General features: G+C 45.1%; 1 pseudogene across 1 annotated transcript; it reads left to right on the forward strand.

Moving 5' to 3' along the window:
• The first annotated feature begins 7,002 nt into the window (after positions 1 to 7,002).
• LOC125531616 (squamosa promoter-binding-like protein 16) lies at positions 7,003 to 18,209 on the forward strand (annotated as a pseudogene). The gene is made up of 3 exons (XR_015603699.1): positions 7,003 to 7,819; positions 14,363 to 14,493; positions 17,454 to 18,209. The product of XR_015603699.1 is annotated as a squamosa promoter-binding-like protein 16 (transcript).
• The last annotated feature ends 347 nt before the right edge of the window (positions 18,210 to 18,556 follow it).

The following is an 18,556-nucleotide window of genomic DNA, read 5'->3' on the forward strand; positions in this document are numbered from 1 at the left end:
TCGTAACAAAGCACTTGTTCATTGCATGCAGACCATGAATCGTAGAACCCTAGAAACTTACCTCTATACACTGCATACCACCTCATCTACAAAGAAAGAGAAAAGGATTCCAATGAATGCAAGTGAAAAATAACACATCATACATAATCTACGTAACCATTCATCACTCTTATACCCAAAAGCATCACAAGTGGTAATCCAAGTCCAAATTAGCAGCTACATAACTATGTCACTAAATCAATGTCAAACTATCTAAGTGGAGTACTCTGAGGTGTATTCGATGAAACCAGTGATCATGGAGTCAGAGCACGTGGGGGCATCTGAATGGAACCAGGATCAAGCATCGTCGAAATGATAGTCGGTGGAATCAATGGCACTGGGTCGTCACTCTCCATACATGGGGTGCCCTCGCTCTCCTTAGTTGGCAGATTCCTCTTGCCAGATCCACAAAATACTTTATTAGGATTAGTTGCGGGTTATCCTCAATAACTTACGCCAAGGGGTCCCCACTGGTGCGCTTCCTCTTGACAGTCGACTTGACCATAACGGAAGTTGCATCACCGGAGGAAGCCAAAACCGCAAAATCGATCAGTGCTAACACCTTTCATCACATAATGAAAAATAACATAAGAACAAAGATTACTTGTAAGAAAAATTATCAAGGTCGTTGTATATATGGTGGACACTCTCACGGGTATTTTGACTTTCGGTGATGGTTGAGCTTAGCGAGCTCATCGTGCGAACTCAAGGTATGACGAGATGAACTCGCCCAGAGTGACCGTCATCGTCCATAGTCGGTTTTTTCTTCGGGAAGATCTATTATAACTCCCATCTCTATGGTGGTTGTATATATGGTGCAGACTCTCTCACTGGTATTTCGACATTTAGTGATGGTCAATTTGGGTGTGTCCATCACAGGACGGACTCGCCCAGATTGACCGTCATCTTCAAAAGTCGATTTCATCCCTCCAAGAAAAACTCTCATCGACTGTCGATGATGTTCACTCTTTGTCTGCTCCACCTGCTTTAACAAGATCATAGAGGATGGGCAAAGAGGGAGCGACCCTCTACGACAATAGTCGATAACATCCCTCATATATCAAATATGGAGGACACTCCCTCACTTCTATTAAATTACTCATCAACGAGAAATATCGGAATTGAAATCAAGACACATGGCAAATAAAAAAATTAATATCAGACTCGATATTTTCCTTTGGGGACATCTCTAGCAACTCTCATCTCAAGGTAAAATAGGATGAACTCGCACAGATCGACCGTCATCGTCAAAAGTCGATTTATTTCCTTCATGAATAACTCTCATCGACTATCGGTGATGGTCGCTCTTCATCTGTTCCTCTTGCTTTAAAAAATCTCAGAGGAGGAGCAGAGGAAGAGCGAACCCCTACGACAACAGTCGGTACCATTCCTCTCAAAACATTTCTTATCTGTCAAATATGATAGACACTCGCTCAAGACACATGCCACATACACAAACCCCACTACTACAATAAGCTACTACAAAAATAAAAATACCAAAGAAACTAAAAACAGTACAAAAACTTAAACCAATACAAAAAACTACTACCTAAAAACTAGAACTACTCCATAACTAAAAGAACATATAGAACAATACTACATAAAACTACTACATACAAAAAACAAGTCCAAAACAAAAAAAATGCTCAAAGCGAGGGGCGGCCGAGGGGCTGCGCCAGTGGATAAGCCAGTAGGGGGCCACCAGCTGGGTACGGTGACCGAAGCTGGGCTCAGTGGTGAGGGGGCGTCCGGTGTCAAGGGGCGCCACGATGGAGGGAGCGCCGGCGAAGAGGGCGCTAGCGGGGAGATGCGGGAGGTGGCGGCATTGAAGAGTGGGAGGGCGCGGGCATGAGGAAACAACCCATAGGGGATTTCACTTAAGTATCACGTCACCTTTCCCGAGCGCCTGTGGTGGGGCACTTGGAAAAGATCATATGGCCTCATCCAGGTTTCAACTTTTACTAAGTGTAGTTCTCGGAAGAGTACATGCCACTCAGAAAATATCATCAAACATAGATCTGGGTTTTAACTTTACTATGTAGTGCTCGGGAAAGGTATCTATACCGAGAGGTACACTCGTAAAGATGAGTCAGCTCCCAAGTGCCAAACCCTACTGCGGTGTGCCCCTCCCTCATCTGCACAAGACCTACACTTGTCGCAACGATATCCCATAGTATTTTCCATGTCACTTCCTTCATACACGTTCCCTCTTGATACTGAGAGACTATCTCAGAGATAGTGCAGTTTATAAGTGGCCTCAGGTGAGGCTATATTGAAATGCAACCAAACTTTTACCACACCCTACAATGGCCATGTGATGAGTACACCATGCCAGCTCCCGGGGATTTCTGGCATCGTACAGTTTCTGAGGATTTAAACGGTTGCATCAGGGATGCAGCTGAGGTAATTTCTCACCTTGGTTGCAAGGCATGCCCCTCCCTCGTTTACACAACGCCTACGCACATCGCAAAGACATCACATAGGATTTTACATGCCCCTTCTCAGCTTGATTTCATGTGTCGCCTTGTAGATCTGTGGTTCTGTTTACAAGCAGTGTCATGTGATGACACGATGCCAGCTCCCGAGGATTTCTGGTATCTTAAGATTTTCTGAGGATTTAAACGGATGCATGAGGCATGCTGCCGAGGTAATTTCGCACCCCCCCCCACCGGTGGCAAGGCTTGCCCCTCCCTCTTCTACACAAGACCTACGTATGTCATCACACAGAACTTTCCATAACGGTCTTGGACATGATTTTATGTGCCGCCTTGAAGATCTGCAATTTTCGGCGGTAAAGCCCTAGTAGGTCAATAAATGTCACAAATATTTCCGACGGGTCCGAAAAATGCAGCGGCCTGTCACATGCCATGCGATGGTCTCCTCTGAGACCACTGGAAGTTTCAAGGCCAATGGAGCAACAGGACGCGCACTTCCTTCATAAATCGGACACGTTCCCTCTCGATACCCGAAGACTAGATCAGAGATGGGGCAGTTTACAAGCGACCTCAGGTGTTGTCCAGGGACCATTGCTCTCACAACAAAGACAAAAAAAGTCAAAAAAACAATTAATAAAAAGCGTCGACATCCATCATTAATTAGGAAGATGGACTATCACTGTGAATCTTCTCTGCTCGAAACAGGTGAAGATTCACTGTATTTTTTTTAGGCAAACATAGTGTGGAAAACCCCCACTGTAACTCTTTTTTCCTTAATAATGGTGGAACATATAAAAGGGTCTGTACACAATAGTGAACAAAAGCACTAAATATACAAGTAGTCTAGGCCGGATTGTGTTCCCTCTTTCAGACTTGTTTTTGCCTTCTTGATGATGGTGTCATAATGCTTGAAACAGGCAATGCAGTAGGCTAAATTTTTGGTTTCATTATCGAAGATGATGCTGTTTATATGCTTCCATAAGCTCCAACATCCATCAATTAAGCATTTCTTCTGAAACTCTGTGATGGTTCTTCTTTTTTCCATCCACCAACATCTCAACCATCTCATAATCAGTATTCCATTGGAAACCTAGAGCAAGCCAGAAGTTTTGGCTCAAGTCAAAGCTGAAAAACAGGTGCATCAACTGCTCATTAGGCTCAACATTGCATAACTCACATCTGTTGTTTTCAATGTGGAAGTTCTTCCTGAGTAGAAGTTCTCTGGTGTTGAGTCTGTCCTGTATGAGTAACCGGAAGAAAATTTCCTTCTTAGGAAAGTTGCAAGACTTCCATATCCATTGAAAGGGCTCTGGTGCATGTGGGTTTCCAATATATTCCAAATAAATTTTTTTGTTGGAGTATTGACTGGAGCCCCAATAGAACTGCCATGAATCTTTGTCATTTATGTTTCTTCTGCCACTCATTATTTCTAATAATTGGTGAGTTTGTTGAGCAGCAATACATGACATAGGTGTATAGAACTTCTCATGAAAGTTGACATGCTCAATGTGAAGATTCACTGTAATGGTCCATCTTCTTAAGAAAAGTGTAATAAAGAACGAAGCTTACTGCTTCTAGACTATCCGACTATTTAAACCATTGTTAAGTGAGATGGGACTAAACTCAGCTCCAACATAGATGAAAAGTCCAAATTAATAATGCAAGGACGCAGCATTTTGCTGAGAGCCATGTCATGAGCTCTCGGCAAAGCAGCGCCACCGTCACCGAGCCGTTACCACTGCCGGACATGCCACGTGCTACCAGTTTGCCGTGTGGTAACGCTCACTCTCGGCAAACAAATCATTTTCTGAGTTTGAACCTTTTTTCGAGTGTGCTTTTTCGCATGTTATCGACAAGTACCTGAGTTTGCCGGGCAACAGCTATTGCCGAGTCTATCTCTCATCTTACTTTGCTTTGCCAAGTGCCCTTGACTTGGTTCTCGGCGAAGAGTCTGACACTTGACGTACAACAAAATTTCAGTAGTGTCTACCGCCAATGATCGCCGGGGCGGCATCGCCTCTCCTCGTTCCAATTGGAGCCCAAGAGGCAACGTGAGGTTTTTCGCCATTTAACAACGACCACAGGACTATCAGGCTCATACGAGTCATGTATGCGCAACAGTAGCCATATAATCAGGTCACACCGTAGTTAGTGATCATAATGAGCTTAATTTCAAATACAAGGACTGTACCATGCTTTTGCATTAACCTGAGTGACTGCCAATATATTTAGGACAACGCTAACCATTACTAGGAAAAAGCCTACTAGTGACGCACCTGTTTTGCCTACTAATGGCGCACTACAGGTGCGTCACTAGCATCACGCCATTAGTATTTTTTACTAATGACGCATCTGTGGTGCGCGCACCACATAGAAGTGCGCCATTAGTTACAATTTTTTTAAATTTTTCAAAAAAAATCAATTCTTTTTTTTCTTAATTTCGGGTCACTATGGCTTAATCTCGGGTCAATATGCTTAATCTCAAATCAAATCGCACTCTGTTGTCAAACTTCTCAAAAGGTCACCCGTCCTCACACTACTCCAGCCCGAACACGCTTAACTTCGCAGTTCTATCCGACCCCAGCACCAGCTCACTTAACACACACTTGTTCATATATCTATCATATCAATCCTACCAAACCTTGTTGATGTCTAAGACTTTGTTCATATTCATGAGTATGATGAAATTTTAAAAAGAAATATTTCAAACTTCCGGGTCATATTACATATCATATTTTGAAAAAAAATCCAAATTTTTTTAAACCAAATTTTTTTTTCTGTTACTAGTGGCGCACCATTTGCTAGGTGCGCCACTAGTAACAGAAAAAGAATCCTAGTACGTTTGAATTTTTTTTCATTTTTCCCCCTCTAGATCTTAAAAGCCCAGTATCTTTCGTTCTGTTAGCTTTTGGGGGATTTTGAAGATGGTTCAATTTGGATGTAACTTTTCAAGTAGATGATTTTTCATATAAAAAACTTTTTAATCCGAGTTCGTATGCAAAAGTTATGCCCATTTTACTAAATTTTAGAGAAATTTTGCAAATAAAGTCGAAATTCATATTTGTAAATTTTCGCAGCAACTAGACCGCATATCACATGAGAAACTTATTTTTTTGACGTTTCCATCATTTTATTATATTTTATTTTTAAACTGAAAAGGCGGTCCACACGGGGGGTGCATTTAGCACCAGGGTTACTAATGGTGCACCACACAGGTGCACCATTAATAACCCTGGTGCTAAATATATTACTAATGGTGCACCTAGTGAGTGGTGCGCCATTAGTAGTTTTGAAAAAAAAAATTGTTAGTAATGGCGCACCAGTGGACGGTGCGCCATTACTAGTTAAAACTAGTAATGGCGCACTGTCCACTGGTGCGCACGGTGGGTGTGGTGCGTCATTATTATGTCAACTAGTAAAGGCGCACTATCTCATGGTGCGCCATTACTAACCAATTTTTTTTACTTTTTTTCATAACTACTAATGGCGCACCACACACCAGGTGCGTCATTAGTAATATATTACTAATGGCGCACCTGTATCTGGTTTGCCACTAGTGTCCATATCATCTATAGCCCTTTTCCTAGTAGTGAACGTCCACACGTGTGGTGGGAGTCAAACCGGCCCACACACTCTATAACACACAGACTATACCATGTCACCGCATGCATGCATGTGGGAATCTTTTTGGATTTTCTGTTTTTAAAATGTTTTATCTTTTAGATGAAAATCCGATTGAAGATCCGTTTTCATCATTAAATCCCTCGTGATGAGATCTTCGAAACTAGATCTCATATCAATATATTTCAATGAATTTTTTTGTTAAAAGTTGCCGTGTCTATTGCACATGAATTGCCATGATGTTTACACTGAAATTGCCATGATATGTTTTAGCTATTTTCTTCTACATTTAAAAGTAAATTTTGACATATTATAAAACTGGAAATTAAGAAACTAGACTTGCCAATGCATCATAAACTAAAACTGCCATGATACATGCACTTCAAATTGCCATGGTTTATACAAAAAAATATTTTCATGATCAAAGTACTGTAGTTGCCATAATCAAAAAACTAAAATTGCCATTATCTATAAACTAAAATTGCCACATGGCAACTTTAGTTTAAGCACTATCAACTACAGTGTAAACATCATGGCAACTTTTGGGTAAAAAAAATCGTTGAAACGTATCACATGGGGTCTAGTTTTGAAGATCTCGTCGAGACGGATTTAATAGTGAAAATGAATTTTTAATTTAGTTTTTTAATTAGGAGATAAAACATTTTTAAGCCAAAAACCGAAAAGATTTCTGTTGATATCATACGTTTATACATGGCAAAATAAGTGGTGATGAAGGCGTGTGGACGATGTGCAAACGCCCACACGTGTGGACGTTAGCTTTTTCGTATATTTATCTCTTACTTCCTCCGACCCAACTTATTGGGACGGGGGAGTATTATATACACTACTCCTCCCCCTACTAGTAGAAGTCCATCCCTCCCTACAGTCCCACTAGCTAGCTCTTCCAGCCATGTGGTGCTCCATCCCGCACACCTACTGTACTTGCCTCTACAAGCAAGCACTGACTGCCTCCCAGTCGCTTGGGTTATGTTGTCTTGCTACTCCTTGTTAGTGCGCGTGTGTGCTCGCTGCCCCTATTACTCCATTTCTTTATCACCTTCTCGCTCACGACGGCCCGACCCCCACCCATATCTGCTGCTGCATGCCCCTCTGCGCGATTCGAGCTATTCTTGCACTTCCATTTGTTCGCCTCTGTATCTTGGTCGAGGATTTCGTCGATACAAATCTGGGTCTAGGATGGTGATCACCGCGGAATGCTTGCTGGTTTCCTAGTGCCGTCGCGGCATGCCTATAGAGTGACAGGGACCGGCCAAAGGAGCGGAAAACCGGCGAGCAGTGTCCTGACCTTGAGAGAGCGAAAGGTCTGTGGTTGCCAAGAAGCGTCACCGGAAGCTGTGTGGGGCTGTTTGCTAGCTTTGGCTGGTCAGCAAGCGAGCGAGTCGGGATCTCAAGATGCGGGGTTCTTGGGACCTGGCCGAATTGGAGCACCATGCTGTTCCCGCCATGCCTACTCCGGCGCTGGCGCCGCCGGCTTCATCGACCGCAGCGGCGGTGGTGCTGTCGCCGAGCCCGCTGAAGCGGCCGCGCCAGGTGGCCGGCGGGAGGGCGGGGCACTGTCCGTCGTGTGCAGTGGACGGCTGCAAGGCCGACCTGAGCAAGTGCCGCCACTACTACATGCGACACAAGGTCTGCGAGGCGCACTCCAAGACGCCCCTCGCCATCGTCGCTGGCCGCGCGATGCGCTTCTGCCAGCAGTGCAGCAGGTAAGGATCATGTTAGATAAATATATTAACTCTGCTAGTAGACAAATTTAGCCAGAAGTGACCTCAAGATTGTTTTTGGTGTAATTTTTTAGAGAGGCATCTAAGTTGTAACCCTTAGTTAACTAGTACTCCCCGTGGGGTTTTTTCCGAACGAGATTTTCAGAAACCGGCCGGTTTCTGGAAATTCAGGTCAACCCCGAAAAAATGAAATATCGTCATTGCGATTGTATGCACACTTGTGCAGAACTGGCTTTTGGCCTGCTGGTAGGAAGCGCATGCTAGAACGAGGGCGTCGAAATTAAACGCAATGCAGTGGTGCACTCGACAGGAATCCAACATACGCCCTTCTGCCTGAGAAGAGATGTGCTGTCCAACATGCTAGGAAGCAGTTCGTGCATGCGCAGAGTTAAATTAAATATATATTTACACTAAATTTTTTTGAATTCCAATTTTGTTTGAAAAACCCGGAGAAAAAAAATCCAAAAAATCCGAATTTTTTTGGAAACCGTTCTTTCCTCCCAGAGCCCTGAAAAAATCGGTAAAGGAAAAAAATACCTTGGTACTCCCTCATCCGTAATTTTTTTCTTCTGAAAATGCCAAACACAATCATTGCATAAAAGCTCGTACGGTGCTTTTATGTTTACCAGCTGACCAGGATTCGTACATTCCTATGAAGTGAGCTCCCAGATCAGAGATCATTGTGGTTTTCCTCCATTTTCCCAAATAGTGGACGGTGTCAAAGGCGAAGTTGTTCTATCTTAACTCTCTGACTTGAAAGAAGATGTGGGGGATCTTCATAATCTGGGAACAAAACTGCTCACTTTTGCGGCAGACTGGGAAACCCTTGTGTAGCGACAAGGAATTTTGCTACCTTAGGACAGTTAGAGTTACTGCCGCCGTTTACCACGCATATATTGGATCAATTAAAGACTCTCAGTTGCTGTCTGCCGCTTGCGGAGGAGCCGCTCTCCTTGCCGGCGCTGGCGGAACAGCCACTAACCGACCACTTCTCGCTGACCTTTGTGGGCTCACCGCCGAGGCGGCGGCGTCGCCTGGCGTCCATCTCCATGGTGGTGATGGAGCGGTCGAGCGTCCACGCGGCGGTGAGGTCCGAGTCGTTGCTGACCCATTCCTACTTCATATCCCTCTTGGCGAAGGCGGAGCTACAACCAACATATTGCGTTGATTGTACCATGCCCGCTGCCTGACCGCGCGCTCCTCCTCGTATACAACGGCCCTCGAGCGAGAGGCACCGCCGTAACCACCACCTCCGAGGTAGTGGAGGATGCGGCCATGCGTCTTCTTGACAGCGGGCGGCAGCTCCTCCTTGATCGGGAGGCGGTTGCGGCGTGGCAGCGACGACGACCCATCAATGTGGTCATGCCGGCTGTGCGCTGGGGCAACACCGGCTCGTCCTTGACGCGGCGGAGGTGTTGGGGGAATGCCGACTCGTCCTTCACGCGGCCTCCAATGTGGAGGCCATGGTTGCGCGGCGGGGACACGGGTTCGTTGTTCATGTGGAGGCCATGGTTGCGCAGGGGGTGGAGTAGGTTTGTCGGGATGCGGGCGTCCACATTGAAGCGGCGACGCCCGACATGTCACGTCCATCAGCGCGGCCCTCCCATTTGGTCAAATCACGGTCATCAATGCCATCAACTTCATACTCTGGGCCGGCATGAATGCGCATTGACAAGCGGCGTGGGTATTCTATGGAAAGCGTGAGAGAGGCGGTGGGATTTTTGTGTGGGCCAGGCAGTCAGAAGCGGACGTGGCAACGGTCCGAACGCCCGCACCCCCCCCCCCCTCTCCCCAACCATGTTGGATGGCACATCACGTCTGGATCGCGTGGTTCGGACGTCTGGGGACGGTTTGAGGCTCCGCGTTGGAGATGCCATAACAATACCCCCCAAGGAATGGTTAGTCCAAGACAGGGAACAACAGAGTTTTCTTTTGAAGAAACACTATTATTATGGGGCAATTTCAAAACCGTCAATGAATCCTTAGCTTCATACGGCAAAGATGAAAGCATCATATATAGTATAAATGTGAGTAGAAGGATTTGAAACCTGCTAGTGGAGTCGTGTCACCAAAACTCTATCATCGTACCTAGAGGTGGAATGACATATTTATTTCTCACACGAAATTAAATATAACCAAAGATGTTTCCCGCATGATAACTTATTTAGCATAGCATTTGAGGTGGTCATAAACCATAGCTGAAAACTCTGCTCTCGCATTTGTGAGGGCAGCTGTGCTAGTTACACTAAAACTACACTAGAACCTACACTAAATGTAAAATAGAAGTTAGCTAAAATTATACTAAGACTACACTAAATCTACACTAACAACTACACTCGAACTAAAACCTCACTAGATCTACATTAAAAACTTCACCAACAGCACTAAAATTACACTAAAAACAAGGGGGAGGATGTCGGTGCTCACACTGGGCAGGCGCAGACAGAGGCGGCGACAAAGGCGGAGGTGCTGACGGAGGATGGAGGTGGTGTTGCCGGCGTAGACAGCAGTGGTGTGCCAGCTTGGGGGTGCGACAGCGGCGTGAGCATGGAGAATGAGGAATTGGGGAGAGATTGGCGGTGGCGCGAGGAGGGGGGGGGGGGTTAAAAAGTGGGTGTGTTAGGATGGTGTCATGGACTGGAGCGGGGCATGCCATGAGTATGCTTTTAGTTTTTTATTGTATTTATTTTTAAATAGGTTTTATGTAGGTCAATTTTTACTTCGAGTAAAGCTTTAATTTATTATTCGATTTATTTTTGTTTATTTTTAAGATAGAATGTTTTTATTTAAATTTTTGTTTTTGGGTAAGTTTTTATTTACATTTTAGTTAATTTATATTAAAAATAGGTTTTATTTAGTTTATTTTCATTTAGGTTTTTAACGTTAATGTTCAATCAATTTTTTATTTATGTATGTTACTTTTTTATTTTTGACACATTTTCATGTTACTTATTTATTTATCTGCTCTAGGTACACTATACATAGTTAAATAGTTAAAGACTTCAAAATTAGAAGAACAACATCACTAATCCACTTACATAATAACTAAAGGCTAAACAATAACTAGTAATCATTTCTCGATATGGCTAACTATCTAAGTTAAGAACATCATCATCACAATTACTCCCATAAGAAGAAACGATGTCACCGATCCAGCTCAACCTGGCAATCATGTCAGGTTTAGACGGGTCAGCGTCTGCAAGATCCACGCCCGAACCCATAGTCGGGCCTATCTTCTGCCCACGACCCTACCCATGGGCGTCTAATCAAACCGATGCACGAACCTGTCGGGTAACCCAATCTTATTAGGCACTCATCGGGTCCAGCATAAATTTAATTTAATTTTTAATGCTCTGTCACATATAGCTTTGTGGAGTTTGCTAGTAACTCAACTAACTTGATTTTTTTTTCAAATATTATTATTTATAACAAATTCCGAAAATGTATGCTCTAGTTTAAAAAAATCAATTCTATGACCCCGTCGGCCTTGCGGAAGCCGAAGAGATACTTTTGTGTCATCCTTGGGACCAAGAAGCACCTTTCAGTCTTCCGTAGGCCGAAGACAACTCTTCGGTATACTGTCGGCTGAAGAGGTGCAAATAGGGGCACAAATGTGGATTAGTGATGTCATCAGCTTAGCAAAGACAGAAAAGTGCCTCTTGGAGTAAGGATGACCGAAATGACCCTCTTCGGCTTCAGCACGGCCAACTGGGTCATAGAATTGAATTTATTTTTTGAACTAGGGCATATATTTTCAGAATTTGTTATAAAAAAATTAAAAATAAATAAATTCGTCTCCACGATCCTCTCTTCTGTAGGCAAAGCTAACCATCGCATTTATAGACACAGCTCGCCCTCCGGATACGCTAGCCTAGGCGGGTGGTACTAAAGAAGAGCACAATTTATTTTCTAACACAGCTGGGCAGGCTTCAGGTTTTATATGGGCTATAAAAGGCCAGCACACTGCACATTGTAGTGTTCGAAATCTACTAGTACTATTTAGAGTCTGGCAGTGGCATGTTTATTGTTGATGATGGGCCGAACCATGCTACAAGTCGAAGCATTCCACAATTCTCAAGACTATAAGTTTCTCCTTAATTAAAAAAGGGGAAGCAACGTGATGCAACAGTAGGGGTTAGATTGTCCTGTCAATCTTAATGTACATACATATTCACCAAAATGCCAACATATAACTCACAAATAAAACGAAAAAAACTAACGCCCACACGTGTGGCATCTTGCACATCGCCCACGCGCCTCCTTTATCACTCATTTTGCCACATGTGAACAGATTACATCAGCAGGAATCTTTTTGGTTTTCGGCTTAAAAATGTTTTATCTCCTAATTAAAAAGTCAAATTAAAAATATGTCTTCACCATTAAATCCGTCTCGACGAGATCTTCAAAACTAGACCCCATGTTGATATGTTTCGACGATTTTTTTTGCCTAGAAGTTATCATAATGTTTACACTGTAGTTGCCATAGTGATTAAACTAAAGTTGCCATGTGACAATTTCAGTTTGTAGAGCATGACAATTTTAGTATTTTGATGATGGCAAATGCAATACTTTGGCCATAAAAATTATTTTTTGTATGAACCATGACAATTTTCCAGTGCATGTATCATGGCAATATTAGTTAATGGTTCATGGCGAGTCTAGTTTCTTAATTTCCTGTTTTATAAATGTCAAAATTTACTTTTAAATGTAGAAGAAAATAGTTAAAATATATCATGGCAACTTCAGTGTACGCACCATGGTAATTCATGTGCAATGGACATGGCAACTTTTAACCTCCCAAAAAAATTATCGAAATATATTGATATGAGATCTAGTTTCGAAGATCTCATCGCGAGAGATTTAATGGTGAAAACGGATCTTTAATCGGATTTTTTATTTAAGAGATAAAACATTTTAAAAATAGGAAATCGAAAAGGATTCCCACATGCATGCATGCGGTGACGTGGCGCAGTCTGTATACTATATGGTGTGTGGGCGGATTTTACTCCCACCACACGTGTGGACGTTAGCGTTGTCCAAATAAAATTGTATTTATTTATTAATATTAATCGGGTGACCCATCATATGACCCATGGGCGAAGACGGCGACCCATACCGTACATTCATTTCAATAGATCTTCCACTGCAATTTGACTCTACTAGAATGATGTCTGTCTGTTTGATATGGGAATTCACACCCTTTGAGCAAATAGGGTGCCTCCAATTTGATGTGTTTTTGTAATGCACTTTTTGGCCTGGTTCATTTCACAATTGTGCCGCGTTGCTTGAAATCTTTTAAGGTTCAACTCTAGCTCAATTGAGTTGGTGTCTTTTACATTTTTGAGATGTGGTGAGGAACTAACTCTGCCTCATGTGCCTTGAAACATTAAGCAATACAAAAATTATCCATCGATAATTTATTTAGTCTCTTCTTCTAATTTTTTTTTATCCAGTGGAGTACATTTCCAATGATTGGTTACCTATCAAGCATATAGCAGGAAATAGTGCACCCAATCGAGGAAAATTTGGATGACCGTACCTTTCTAAATTTAGATTTCATATCAGTGCTCGTTCAGGCTGGTGCCATACTGCCATATACTTCCTGTTAGAACCCGTACATGTGGTCCAAATGTCCAACAAGAATTGCACTAATTTGCTGTGCTTCTTACAGGGCCCAATAGAAAACTTTTGTAAAGTGAAGCCCCATGCACTGAAATTCCTAACCTATGCATTGAAATCTGAGTGGTCCAGCTGTGTAGTACTCTTTCTTTAGAGAACCTGTGTGTGCTGTTTTAATACTGAGCAAATAAATATTCAGACCATTTTGTTCGAGTAGCAAGTTTGTCCTTGAAGCTTTTAATTATTCAGGTGCTTTATTATATCAGAGCAGATTATTTGCTCAAAAAACAATAATCAAAATCTGTAGTCATGATTTTAAATGAATAACCTAAACCTAAGTTGTCACTTCTAGAATTTCATGCGGGCTTTCAGCATAGAAGTGGTGCACTTGCATACAAATTCTCCCTAATCCCAAATACCATACTTGGTTCTTGGCTTATTTGTCCATGATGTGATGATATCATTTCCTTGTAACACTTAACTCTATTATGATAGTGACAAGAAATTAAGAGATATTTTTATTTGTTTATAGCAAGGTTATGCCAGGTTCTATACCTAACGGCCTTCAAGTGTGTTCTGATTTGCTCTCTTCCTGCTAGAACAACCATATATGCTCAGTACTCCATCCGTTCCATAATTGTCGTTGTTTTAATTCCCGCTTAAACTAAAACCACGACAAGAATTATGAAACGGAGGGAGAGTATACATTAACAGTGGACGATTTTCCCTCCTCTGAAGGAGAAAAAATGTCATAACAATGTTACTATGTCATTAAGGATGATATTGATAAGTAGATATTCCTAAACGGGTGCCTATTCTTTCATATATGTTAGTATTATGAGTTTATGACTGCTTTATTTTAACTTAAATGCTTTTGTGTTTTATCATGGATCTTTTTCTCTTTAGGTTTCACTTACTTGAGGAGTTTGACGAGGCTAAACGTAGCTGTAGAAAGCGCCTTGACGAGCGCAACAGGCGCCGCAGGGCGCCACAGGTGGATAGCAAGGATTCTTGGAGCTTTATGATAACCCAACAAGGTATTTTATTTGTTTAACTACTGTTTTGCTAGCTTGTTGATTGGTACTTTGACATAGCTGAAACAAACAAAATATATAGTAATGTCAAAACCAGAACTTAAGTTATTAAGTACATTAATTCAAATATAAACCCTCGCCAAACTGCTATTGTTATCTATAGTTGTTCATACATCTACCCTGCAAAACTACGGTTTTGTAATTTAATTAATCGGGACAATTTTTTCCCTGTCTATCTGATAATAACCTTTTTCTAAGAAAAAGAGTATTACCCCCAGCCTCTGCATATGAGCGATGCATACAACCATTTTACTAATTATTCTCAGAGACCTTACATATCATTACATCGGTAAGCCTGAAGCCACCATCTTGGTGACACCTGTCGCTACTCCTATTCCCTTGATGAAGGGGTGCCGAATATCCGAGCCTAATACCAAACAGACATCGCAAAAAAAATCTAACATCTAATGCCGGTTGCCCCATCCCAGCCACTTACCGGGAATGGGTCACACACCGGTAGGATGCACTCACCGAGGCTACCGCAGCCGTCATCCACCTAACCTTCTTCAGAGCAGGTACCGACACAAAGACCTTGGCAGGTCACCTGTCGACGCCACCATGACGCCGGATAGCGCCACCGCCCTGCCCTCGTCCATCCAGCCGAATATGTCATCGATATCCAGCTGCACCATGCCGCCAATACTCGTCGTCATCGACGCGGTAGAAACAACCCCGCACCTCCTGGCAACCTCCACACCATCGCCGCTGCTGGAGCTACGCGGAGTCCATCACCCACATCATCTCTCTGCCGAACAGCAGAACCTTCCAAGACAGCGCCTCCATGGAGGGTACGACGCGAAGGACGCTGCCGCCGCCCAATCTAGACTGAATTTTGGACTTTCGTCCGGGAGGGGTTCGGAGATGGATAGGAGAGACCTCGACATTGCCTCCATGAAGGGTAACAGCGTCGAGGGACGTCCCCGATGCCGGACCGAACAAGCCGATCCAAGTTTCCTCCGGTCCACATCCTATACCACTAGAACTCCGTCGGCTCCGGATCCGGCAACGGACCACGAACCTGAACCTGCAGAGATGAAAGAGCCATGGGGTTCAACCCACCATGAAGGAGGATAAAAAAGAATACATCGTAGATCTCCACGTGCTGAATCCAGTGATTCGGCATGGTCATCGACGACCACCACCACCCCGCGGCAGCTGACAACGTTCAAGCCCAAGACCTAGATTGGATCCGATCTGAACCGGCAGCGTCCGCGACCACCGATTTTGCCCACCACGCAGCCGTCACCACGCTACGTGCGACGTCACCAAGAAACCCGCCGTGGCGCGCCACCCGACCCCGCACTAGTCCGGCGCCCCACCCGATCTAGCTGCCCCATGCCAGCCGCGATGGACAGGGGGGGGGGGGGGGGACGCCCCGCCGCCGCCCAGCTGGCCAAGCTTTGCCCGGCGGCACTGCGGACGGCGGCGAGGAGAGATGGAGGCGGGAGGAGGGACGAGAGGATGGCAGCTATGGTTCCTAGGCCTGGATGGAATGAGCGCACGGTCCAGGACCGGTAGGAATACTGGTCGGTCCGGGCTGCGATATTGGGCCCGAAAAAATGTCGGTCCAGTCCGGTCTTTAACCAAGCCGCTCGGTCGTACCGAGGGATCGCAGTCACCGCCGCCGCTGTTCCTCGTCGTCGCGGACACCGGCAACCCCTGGGAGAACTACCATGTCTTCGAGCTTCCCCATTCCTTCCTTCCTCTCCTCCCCGTGCGCCGCATCTTCTTGCCGCCAGTCGCCATCGCTGTCGTGCGTAGAGTGCTGCCAATCTGGAGTTCTCGAACATGACCTTGACCCCAACCGTGGCACCATTCTTGCGGGTATTGCGGCTGCATGAGCTGAAATCGTGCCATGAAAGGAGCTGCAGGTCAAGATGTTTTTCTTACAACTGAAAGGAAAGAAAGAGGTGGCATCCCACGTCCACCCGTATGTAGCTATGTTGCCACTGCATGAGCTGAAATCGTGCCATGCCACGATCTCCCACAACCGCCTGATCTAACCTGAAACTAAGTCAAGAGGTGGGCATGCACACGTTGCATGGCGAGTGATTTCTCCGGAAGTGGGCATGCACCAGGCATCAGCTCTCAACACGAACTGGGAGATTCAGAAAATTCAGTTTCGTCAGATTCAAAAAATTCAGTTCGTGAGTTCCATCCAAGATTCAACAGGTGACTAAACTGCAGCTAACCAGGATCTAAACTGCAGCTAACTAGGAGCCAAACAACTAACTAGGACCTAAACAGCAGCTGGCAGAACTAGTGGCATCGGTCCACACGGTTCTCAAAAGCTTGACCGAGCCAGCACCCTTTTGGTCCGGTCCTGGAAAAGGAGCTCGCTGCACAGCTCGGTCCGGTCCCGACCGGACCGCCGGCGGCCGGTCCAAACGCCGGCTCGGACCCGGACCGGACCGGACCAGACCGTGTCCAGGCTGAATGGTTCCCCCCTTGGTCGCCCGCGGGGCGACACAAGGGGGACGAGGGAGCTGCGTCCCCGTAACTGTTCGTAAACGACTAGTTTGGATAAGTGCAGGAAGATCTGATAATAAGCTTGATCATCTGCATTTTCCCATAAGAAGTAAAGATGGGATAAAGTATCTAATTCTGTGTGTCCACACTCCACACATCCTGCAACCCAGACAACGAACATGAAATGGCACTATATACCTTTCGTTACCCTTCGTACTATCGGATTCGTGAGTAACATGGTGTTCACTATAGTTTTATATTCGAAAATAAATATCACAAGTACTATGCTTCCTTGGCCACAAGAACATAATGCAACCTGGATATTCAAATGAACTGGCTGGTTGCACAATGCCTGCATTTTCAATGTTTTATATTTCTAGATTTGAATATATAGCAGTCTAAACTCATGAGCCCGTTTGATGACGGCCATTCAGGTTTGTATTCAAATGCAGGGACAAGTTTCGCGTCGTTCTCTCCTCCGAGGGCAGAGCCAAGCTGGTCCGGGATCATCAACTACGAGGATAGCAATCCGTACTACACCCACGAGGTTCTTAGCAAAAGCAGGCAGACCTTCACCGGCTGGACGTCGTCCGACACTATGGAAGGCTGCCACTGCCCCTTTCTCTACGAAGGAGAGCCAATGAGCTTCAGCGCAGGCGCGCCAGCCTCTCCTGAAGGCCGTCACCCCGCCCCCGCCAGAGAGCAGCAGCAGCATCGTGCTCAGCTCTGATTGTGCTCTCTCTTTTCTATCGTCCCCGGCCAACTCCTCCAGCATCGACATCAGCTGGATGGTCCGTCCAAGAGAGCAAATCCCTTCCGTGGCCCAGCAGCACCTCGTTCCCAACCAGCAGTTCAGCAGCTCCTCCTGGTTCGCCTCCTCCCAGGCCTCCAGCGGTGTCTGCACTGCCGCCGGGTTCGCCACCTTACCCAACATGGACATCGACCAATTCAACGCCGGCGCGCTGGTCCTGAGCTCGAACGACCGCGAGATGAACTGCCATGGGATCTTCCACGTTGGCGCCGATGGCTACTCGGAAGGGACGTCGCCGTACTTCCAGTTCTCGTGGCAGTACCGCAGTAGTAGCCTTGGGTGGTTGGGTTCTTATGTTCACTAGCTAAGCTGTGTCCCTTTTAGTTCTCTCTTTTTCACATTTCTGTCCTGGACTTCATCTCTCGCCATTAGAGTAAACTAGCACATATGTCCGTGCGTTGTAACGGAAAAGATATTTGAGAAAAGTATACTTTTCGTCTCTCGACTTTTAGCAAAGTCTAGGTTTGATTCCTCAACTTTAAAACCAACTAATTTACATCATCAATCCTTGAAACCGGACAAGTTTCATCCCCTGTCTGCCGCTACCAACGACCTGCCCCCGCCACAGGGCGTTCATCACCACCAGTCCACCACTGACAGAAACTCGCGCGGCGTGCGGCAGGCGTGCTGGTGCCTGCGTCGGACTCGCCGCCCTCGCTCGGGTTAGTGCACAGCTTGCCGTTTGCGCTCAAGTCATGCGAAGTGGACGGGTCGCCGGGCTCGTCG

Source organism: Triticum urartu, chromosome 5A (assembly GCF_056163025.1).
Source record: "Triticum urartu cultivar PI428250 chromosome 5A, HENAU_Tu73, whole genome shotgun sequence".
In the NCBI taxonomy this organism is placed as follows: domain Eukaryota; kingdom Viridiplantae; phylum Streptophyta; class Magnoliopsida; order Poales; family Poaceae; genus Triticum; species Triticum urartu.